Genomic DNA, 9,193 nt, shown 5'->3' on the forward strand with positions numbered 1-9,193 from the left:
TGGTGCTGGACTGAGATGACCATCAATGACATCCTTCAGGACATCAATCTTTGCCATAGGATGATTACTCTGCTGCAAACTGATGATAAGAGGTGAACCAGATTGCCAGGATCTGTATGTTCACCCTCAAATGACTTCACTGCAACTTGTACTTCAGACAGGACTGATTTTAAGAACGTATTGTAAGCACATTTGGTCTTATCCATGTACATGGCATGGAGCACATCCGCCATGTAGCAATGCTCACTAGTCTTGGTCAACTCAAAGTGGAGTTTCTTCCCATTGGTCCAATATACAAGTTACTGCAGGCTCAATCGATAGCCAACATGTGGCACACACTTTGGTGATATGCAAGGGTTTCTGACCAAAATTAATGGTGGCATACAATGCTTTGTATGCCTCTCACCGTTTAGGGGAAATCAAAAAAACAGTTGTAGTTATCCCTTATTAAGTATTCAACACATCTAGGGATGGTTTATTTGGGTGCTGCACACACACAGTGAATGAGTATCAAATTGGGCAAAGCACATTCTTCTTTTAAAATCTTGTGGACTCCGTTGTGCACCACAGTCATCACAGAGGCATTTCCAGTGCCAATACCCTGAAGATTCTCCTTTTTGAGGTTAAATTTTTAGAGAAACTCAACTATTGCCTTTGCTATTGATTTTGTATCACCTCTTCTCCAATTCAAGCAACTCAAGAAATGAGGATACAAGTGTTATTTTTTAGCACCAAACACACCCAGGTATTTCGAGACACTAACATCATTCGACTCATCCAAAATCAGACTGAACTTCTCATCACCCACATCTGTTGTCATCATTTTCAGAAAATAAGGAGCAAATACTCCCTTAATCATTATTGTGCATTTGGTGTGGTGCATGTGGAAGTTTGTTGCTGTCACAGAATCTGAATTTGAATTCTGAAGTCTTAGACAGCGTTCTAGTTTATTAAATGCAGAGTTTTTAGGTTCCATAATAAAAACCTCTTTTTCCAGAATTTAAAAGGTAGAAATTACTCCTCATCCAGGTTTTTATATCGACTATGCATTCCGTAAATTTTTCAAATGGGTATGTTTCGCCGGGCCTTGAAGAAATATAGAGCTGAGTATCATCAGCATAACATTGAAAGCTAACACCGTGCTTCAATGATATCTCCCAAGGGTAACATGTAAAGCATGAATAGTAATGGCCCTAGTACTGAACCTTGTGGTACTCCATACTGCACATACTGATCAATATGATACCTCTTCATTCACTGCAACAAATTGATGGCTGTCAGATAAGTACGATTTGAACCATGCTAATGCACTTCCCTTAATGCCAGCAAAGTTTTTTAGTTTATTCAAGAGAATGCTGTGGTTAATAGAGAGATACAACCATGATCAGATGATAAGAGCAGGTCATTTGTAACTCTAAGGATCTCGTATCATTTGCATCTCAGCTTGTCTAACAGACATTTCTTACTGGACGAAAGACCATCACCTTCAACTCAACCCTGCCAAGACAGAACTGCTTGTGGTTCCAGCAAACCCATTGTTTCATCACAATTTCACCATCAAGTTAGGCACATTAACCATAACTCCTTCAAAAACAGGCAGAAACCTTGGACTTATGATTGATGATCAGCCAACTTTCTCAGACGAGAGAGGACCAGGCCTGGACTTCTCTCGTCCTTCACTGTCGTCTCTCCAGTTTTATATCCTTCCATCTCCTCTGTGGGACTCAAGACCGGTGGTGGGTCGCAGGTGTAGCGGATTTCCCAATCACTCCACCGGCCTCACTCATGTTCCCACATCCCTCGGCCCCGCCCCACTCGTCACAGTGATAAAATATAACTTAATTCACACCATATTTCTGATATGATCGATCAATCTTATCAGATTAATTTTGATCGTTCACTTATAATTATTATTAGTATTATTATTTTATATCCGTGAGTGCAGTACACCTGCACTGCATTAGCACTCATTAGCTTGTCATTAGCGTTTTCATTTGTACCTATCACTGTTTTCTTTTCTCCTCTCCCCTCTCTCGCTCCAGTTTTTCACAAGTTCATCATACAACTGTGGTAAGAATATTTAATCAAGCACGGCAAGTAATGGCTTCTCATGCTATTGTTATTTGCACCTCTTGCCACATGTAGTTTAACTATATCTGTTGCTGATGAGGGATTCACATGTGATAAATGCAGGGAAAAAGTTAGGCTGACAGAGAAGATTTCAGAATTAGAGACATGCATCCAAACTTTAATTGAGGACAGTAAGAATGTTAGGGCTCTAGATACGGCTTTGGATGCGTCTAGCTCAGGGATTCCTGTACATTGTTCAGTTCCAGAAACAGAGCCCCTGCAGCAGGGCAACTGGGTGACAATTAGGCGGCATAGTCCTGGGTCAAGACACCGCTCTTCTGTTTCGATCAAAACATTAAACAAGCCTGTTGAAAAGAGATGGTCTTCATCCCTCCTGGGGTGGTGCCGCTCTTCTCTCTAGAAATATGGCAAATAGTCGAGTTTATACTTGATTAACTGGGGCCCAGGTCAGGAAGCAGACAGACTGGCTAAACCGACCTTTTGCTAGGTGCCTCACGTCACAGAGGTCAGTTAATTCTCAGCATATAGAGACTCTTTCACCTAGATATCACACTATAGAGACTGTGTCTGTTCCCCGAACTAGAAAATACAAAAAACGTCCAAACCAATTTAAGAGTAACAATTTATTTGAGGTTCAACAAATAAAAACAGATGCAATACGGTTAAACAAATGATAAAGCTTGGCTTATTGAATATCAGATCCCTTTCTACGAAAGCACTTTTTGTAAATAATATGATCACTGATCATAATATAGATGTGCTCTGTTTGACAGAAACCTGGCTAAAACCTGATGATTACATTAATTTAATGAGTCCACCCCCCAAGATTACTTTAATAAACATTAGCCACGTCCAAAAGCCAAAGGGGGAGGTGTTGCTTCAATTTATAACAATGTTTTCAGGATTTCTCAGAGGGCGGGCTTCAAGAATAACTCATTTGAAGTAATGGTGCTTCATATAACGTTATCCAGAGAAACAAATGTTAATGATAATTCCCCTGTGATGTTTGTACTGGCTACTGTATACAGGCCACCAGGGCACCATACAGACTTTATTAAAGAGTTTGCTGATTTTACATCCGAGTTAGTTCTGGCTGCAGATAAAGTTTTAATAGTTGGTGATTTTAATATCCATGTTGATAATGAAAAAGATGCATTGGGATCAGCATTTATAGACATTCTGAACTCTATTGGGATTAGACAACACGTCTCAGGACCTATTCATTGTCAAAATCATACTCTAGATTTAATACTGTGACATGGAATTGATATTGATGGTGTTGAAATTATGCAGCCAAGTGATGATATCTCAGATCATTATTTAGTTTTGTGAAAACTTCATATAGCCAAAATTGTAAATTCTCCTTCTTGTTACAGGTATGGTAGAACCATCACTTCTACCACAAAAGACTGCTTTGTAAGTAATCTTCCTGATGTGTACGAATTCCTTATCCAAAACCTCAGAACAACTTGATGTAAAAAAAACTATGGACTCTTTCTTTTCTAGCATTTTAAATACGGTTGCTCCTTTACGCTTAAGGAAGGTTAAGGAAAGCAGTCTGACACCATGGTATAATGAGCATACTCACACAGTACCGCATCAGACAGTGCACTATAGACCCCCTGAGGAACAGTTCCACTCTTTCTCTACTATAGGAGAGGAAGAATTGTATAAACTTGTTAAATCATCTAAACCAACAACATGTATGTTAGACCCTATACCATCTAAGCTCCTAAAAGAGGTGCTTCCAGAAGTCATAGATCCACTTCTGACTATTATTAATCCCTCATTGTCATTAGGATATGTACCCAAGACCTTCAAACTGGCTGTTATTAAGCCTCTCATCAAAAAACCACAACTTGACCCCAAATAACTAGTTAATTATAGACCAATCTCAAATCTCCCTTTTCTGTCCAAGATACTAGAAAAGGTACTATCCTCCCAATTATATTCCTTCTTAGAGAAAAATGGTATCTGTGAGGATTTCCAGTCAGGATTTAGACCTTATCATAGTACTGAGACTGCTCTACTTAGAGTTACAAATGATCTGCTCTTATCATCTGATCGTGGGTGTATCTCTCTATTAGTTTTATTGGATCTTAGTGCTGCGTATGACACAATTGACCACAACATTCTTTTGCATAGACTTGAATACTTTGTTGGCATCAGTGGAAGTGCATTAGCATGGTTTAAATCGTACTTATATGACCGCCATCAATTCGTAGCAGTGAATGAAGAGGTATCATATCGATCACAAGTGCAGTATGGAGTACCTCAAGGCTCAGTACTAGGGCCGCTACTCTTTACGCTTTACATGTTACCCTTGGGAGATATTATCAGGAAACATGGTGTTAGCTTTCGCTGTTATGCTGATGATACTCAGCTCTATATTTCTCCGCGGCCCGGTGAAACACACCAATTTGAAAAACTAATGGAATGCATAGTCGATATAAAAAACTGGATGACGAGTAATTTCTTGCTGCTTAATTCTGAAAAAACAGAGGTGTTAATTATAGGACCTAAAAACTCTGCATGTAATAACCTAGAACACTGTCTAAGACTTGATGGTTGCTCTGTCAATTCTTCGTCATCAGTTAGGAACCTAGGTTTGCTATTTGATCGCAATCTTTCCTTAGAAAGCCACGTTTCTAGCATTTGTAAAACTGCATTTTTCCATCTCAAAAATATATCTAAATTACGGCCTATGCTCTCAATGTCAAATGCAGAAATGTTAATCCATGCATTTATGACCTCAAGGTTAGATTATTGCAATGCTTTATTGGGTGGTTGTTCTGCACGCTTAGTAAACAAACTACAGCTAGTCCAAAATGCAGCAGCAAGAGTTCTAACTAGAACCAGGAAGTATGACCATATTAGCCCGGTCCTGTAAACACTGCACTGGCTTCTTATCAAACATCGTATTGATTTTAAAATGTTGCTTATTACTTATAAAGCCCTGAATGGTTTAGCACCTCAGTATTTGAATGAGCTCTTGTTACATTATAATCCTCCACATCCGCTGCGTTCTCAAAACTCAGGCAATTTGATAATACCTAGAATATCAAAATCAACTGCGGACGGCAGATAATTTTCCTATTTGGCACCTAAACTCTGGAATAACCTACCTAACATTGTTCGGGAAGCAGACACACTCTTGCAGTTTAAATCTAGATGAAAGACCCATCTCTTTAACCTGGCTTACACATAACACATTAACACATTTCTAATATTCAAATCTGTTAAAGGATTTTAGGCTGCATTTATTAGGTAAACCGGAACCGAGAACACCTGATGTACTAGCTACATCATTAGAAGATTGGCATCTATGCTAATATTAGTCTGTTTCTCTCTTATTCCGAGGTCACCGAAGCCACCAGATCCAGTCTGTATCCAGATCAGAGGGTCACTGCAGTCACCCGGATCCAGTACGTATCCAGACCAGATGGTGGATCAGCACCTAGAAAGGACCTCTATTGCCCTGAAACACAGGGGAGACCAGGACAACTAGAGCCCCAGATACAGATCCCCTGTAAAGACCTTGTCTCAGAGGACCACCAGGACAAGACCACAGGAAACAGATGATTCTTCTGCACAATCTGACTTTGCTGCAGCCTGGAATTGAACTACTGGTTTCGTCTGGTCAGAGGAGAACTGGCCCCCCAACTGAGCCTGGTTTCTCCCAAGGTTTTTTTCTCCATTCTGTCACCGATGGAGTTTCGGTTCCTTGCCGCTGTCGCCTCTGGCTTGCTTAGTTGGGGACACTTCATCTACAGCGATATCATTGACTTGATTGCAAATAAATGCACAGACACCATTTAACTGAACAGAGATGACATCACTGAATTCAATGATGAACTGCCTTTAACTCTCATTTTGCATTATTGACACTGTTTTCCTAATGAATGTTGTTCAGTTGCTTTGACGCAATGTATTTTGTTTAAAGTGCTATATAAATAAAGGTGACTTGACTTGACTTGACTTGTAAAATGTTGCAACAAGATGTAAAATGTATTCAGTTATTTTGTGAAAAAAAAATAGTTTTGGATATATTTACATTTACATTTATTCCTTTAGCAGACGCTTTTATCCAAAGCGACTTACAAATGAGGACAGTGGAAGCAATCAAAAACAACAAAAAGAGCAATGATATATAAGTGCTATAACAAGTCTCCATTAGGTTAAAACAGTACACGTTGCATGGGCTTTTAAATAATATAATAAATAAAAAGAAAACAGATAGAATAGAAAAAGAATAGAGCAAGTTTGTGTTAGAGGTCTCTACACACACACACACATATATATATATATATATATATATATATATATATATATATATATCACACACACACAACTGCATAATAAATTAAAAGAAAATTGAATAAAATAAAAATTAAATATTACATTTACGAATTATCAGACGCTTTTATCCAAAGCGACTTACAGTGCATTCAGGCTATAAATTTTTACCTATCATGTGTTCCCGGGGAATCCGAACCCCAAACCTTGCGCTTGATAAAGCAATGCTCTACCAAGTGAGCTACAAGAACACTATAGAATACAAAAAGATTAGAAAGTTTGATTTTTTTTAAGAATAGAATTAGAATAGTGAGAGTTAACGTTAGAGGGTCAAATGAAGATGGAAGAGATGGGTTTCAAGTCGATTCTTGAAGATGGCTAAGGACTCGGATTGAGTTGGGGAGGTCATTCCAGCATATATATATATATATATATATATATATATATATATATATACCGCTATATATAAGGTAATAAAAATATGTTTTTAAAAATAGCTTAAAGTAACTACAAATTAGCATTTAAAGCGAATTTCTTTAAAAGAAATTATGTGTGGAGCATCCCCCCGACTTGCGTAATGTTTTCACCTTTTGACCCCTTACCTGTTTGCACTTTTGGGACTGGTATTATTCAGAATATTCATTTATTGCCTTCTGGTTGAAGATTGGGATATAAAGGAGTCAAAGCAAATGGTTAGCTCTCTCTAGATATTAAGCCTTAAGTCTGAGCTGGTTGTAAGTTTGTCACTACCTAGAATATCACACATACACTTTTTCAGACTGACCACAAAATTTGTAGTGTAGGAACATTGTGAAAGATTGCTAAATAATCTCAAATAAAATTAATCTTTTATACAGCATGGTAGCATTTGTATTCAGTGCTGGGAAGATTACTTTGTTACAGATTACAAGTTTCCCTAAAATTTAGTTTAACTATTTAAATTACTTTATTAAAGTAACAGATTTTTTTTATTACTTTTCTCAATTTCTAATGAATGATTTCAACTGTTAATCATTTTCAAACATTTAAAGCAGGCAGGGTTATCTTTACAGTAGCACTCAACACTGATTATTGTCAGATTTTCAAAATCCTCTATCACTTGAATTAAGATGGTAATAATAATTTTAAAGCACAGCCATCACAAAATCAGACTTTAGCACCTCTTTTTGCCATCTATGAGATCTATGAGCGTAAATAAAGATTTAAATCATAAGATATACAACTGCAATTCCAAATTCCAGAGAGAAGTTGGGACATTTTTGTAAAATGCAATAAAATCAAGAATCTGTGATTTGTTCATTTAAAAGACTTTTATTTAATTGACAAATGTACAAAGAAAAGTTTTCACTAACCAATGTAAATGTATTTTGTAAATGTGAATAAATTTTGTTTTTGATAGCTGCAACACTTTCCAAAAAAACTTTGGGACTGAGACAAAATAAAAGTAAAAAAGTTATAGAAAATTCACGTTAAATCATTTTGAAACAGTAAGCAGGTGAACTGACAATAGGTCAAGGTATCATGTTTGGGTATAAAAGGATCATCTCAGTCTTTGCAAGCAAAGCTGGATCATGGCTTATCACTTTGTGCCAAATTTCATGAAAGAGGTGTCAAACAAATCAAAAATCACATTTTGCCATGCAAAATTGAAAACGATATAGGTATTTCACCAAGTACCATACATAATATTGTTAAAAGATTTAAGAAATCCAGAGAAATCACAGTAAATGTAGAGCAAGGCAGGATACCTCAGTTGAATGTGCTTGACTTTTGACCACTCAGATGGCATTGCAAAAGAAAGAGCCATGCTGAGTGTTAAATATAGCCACATGGGGTCAGGAGTACTTCAGAAAACATCATTTACCACAGTCTGTTGTTGAATCAAGAAATGTAACTTGAATCAGTTACTCTAGGAGAAAGCTATACATCAATTATATGCAGAAATGCTGCCGGGTTCTGGGCCAGAGCTCATCTCAATGTATTTCTGAGAAAAATGGATTTCAAGTTCTCAGTCCCAAAGACCAAAGGGACCAACCAGGCTTTCATTGAAAGTATTGACATGAAGGCATATATTGGGATTGTACAGAGATATATACTACCATCAAGATGATGTCTATCATGGGAAGTCCATGGTTATTAGATCAAGGCAATGCCAGCTCTCATATTCTGCATGTGCTAACACAGCATAGCTTCTTAGAGACCGAGGGAATGTGTTAGACTGGCCTACCTACAGTCCAGATCTGGCTCTGTTGAGCTTCTGTATCAAGCGAGACTGGACAAAAATTTGGCTTTAAAAACTAAAAAAAAATGTGTATCCTCAATTCCCAAACAATGAAATAATGTAGTTAAAAGGAAGGATGATGTGTCACAGTGTTAAACATGCCTCTTTCCCAACTTTTTTGGAGTGTGTTGCAGCCATCAAAATCTTAATTGATTTATATTTGCAAAATACATTTACGCTGGTCAGTGTATTCTTCGGAAATCTTTTCTTTGTACTTTTGTCAATTATTTACAAGTTAAAGAGAATGAACAAATCACATAAATCAAATCCTTGCATAGCTATGACAGGAAACACTGGATTAAAACAATGCCTTGGGAAAAAAGTTAATATTAAAACATAAAGCAATATACACTAACCTAAACAGAAAATCTAATTAGTATGTGTCCTATTCTATACCATAAACTCCTGAAACATTGGTGTCTCATATTTTAAAGCAGTCAATGCAATTTGGGATATAAATCGGTATGCGTGCGTGTGTATGAGATAAATATTCAGATGTATCCCCGGTATAATTATATCAGAATT

Source organism: Carassius carassius, chromosome 45 (assembly GCF_963082965.1).
Source record: "Carassius carassius chromosome 45, fCarCar2.1, whole genome shotgun sequence".
NCBI classification, from domain to species: Eukaryota; Metazoa; Chordata; class Actinopteri; order Cypriniformes; family Cyprinidae; genus Carassius; species Carassius carassius.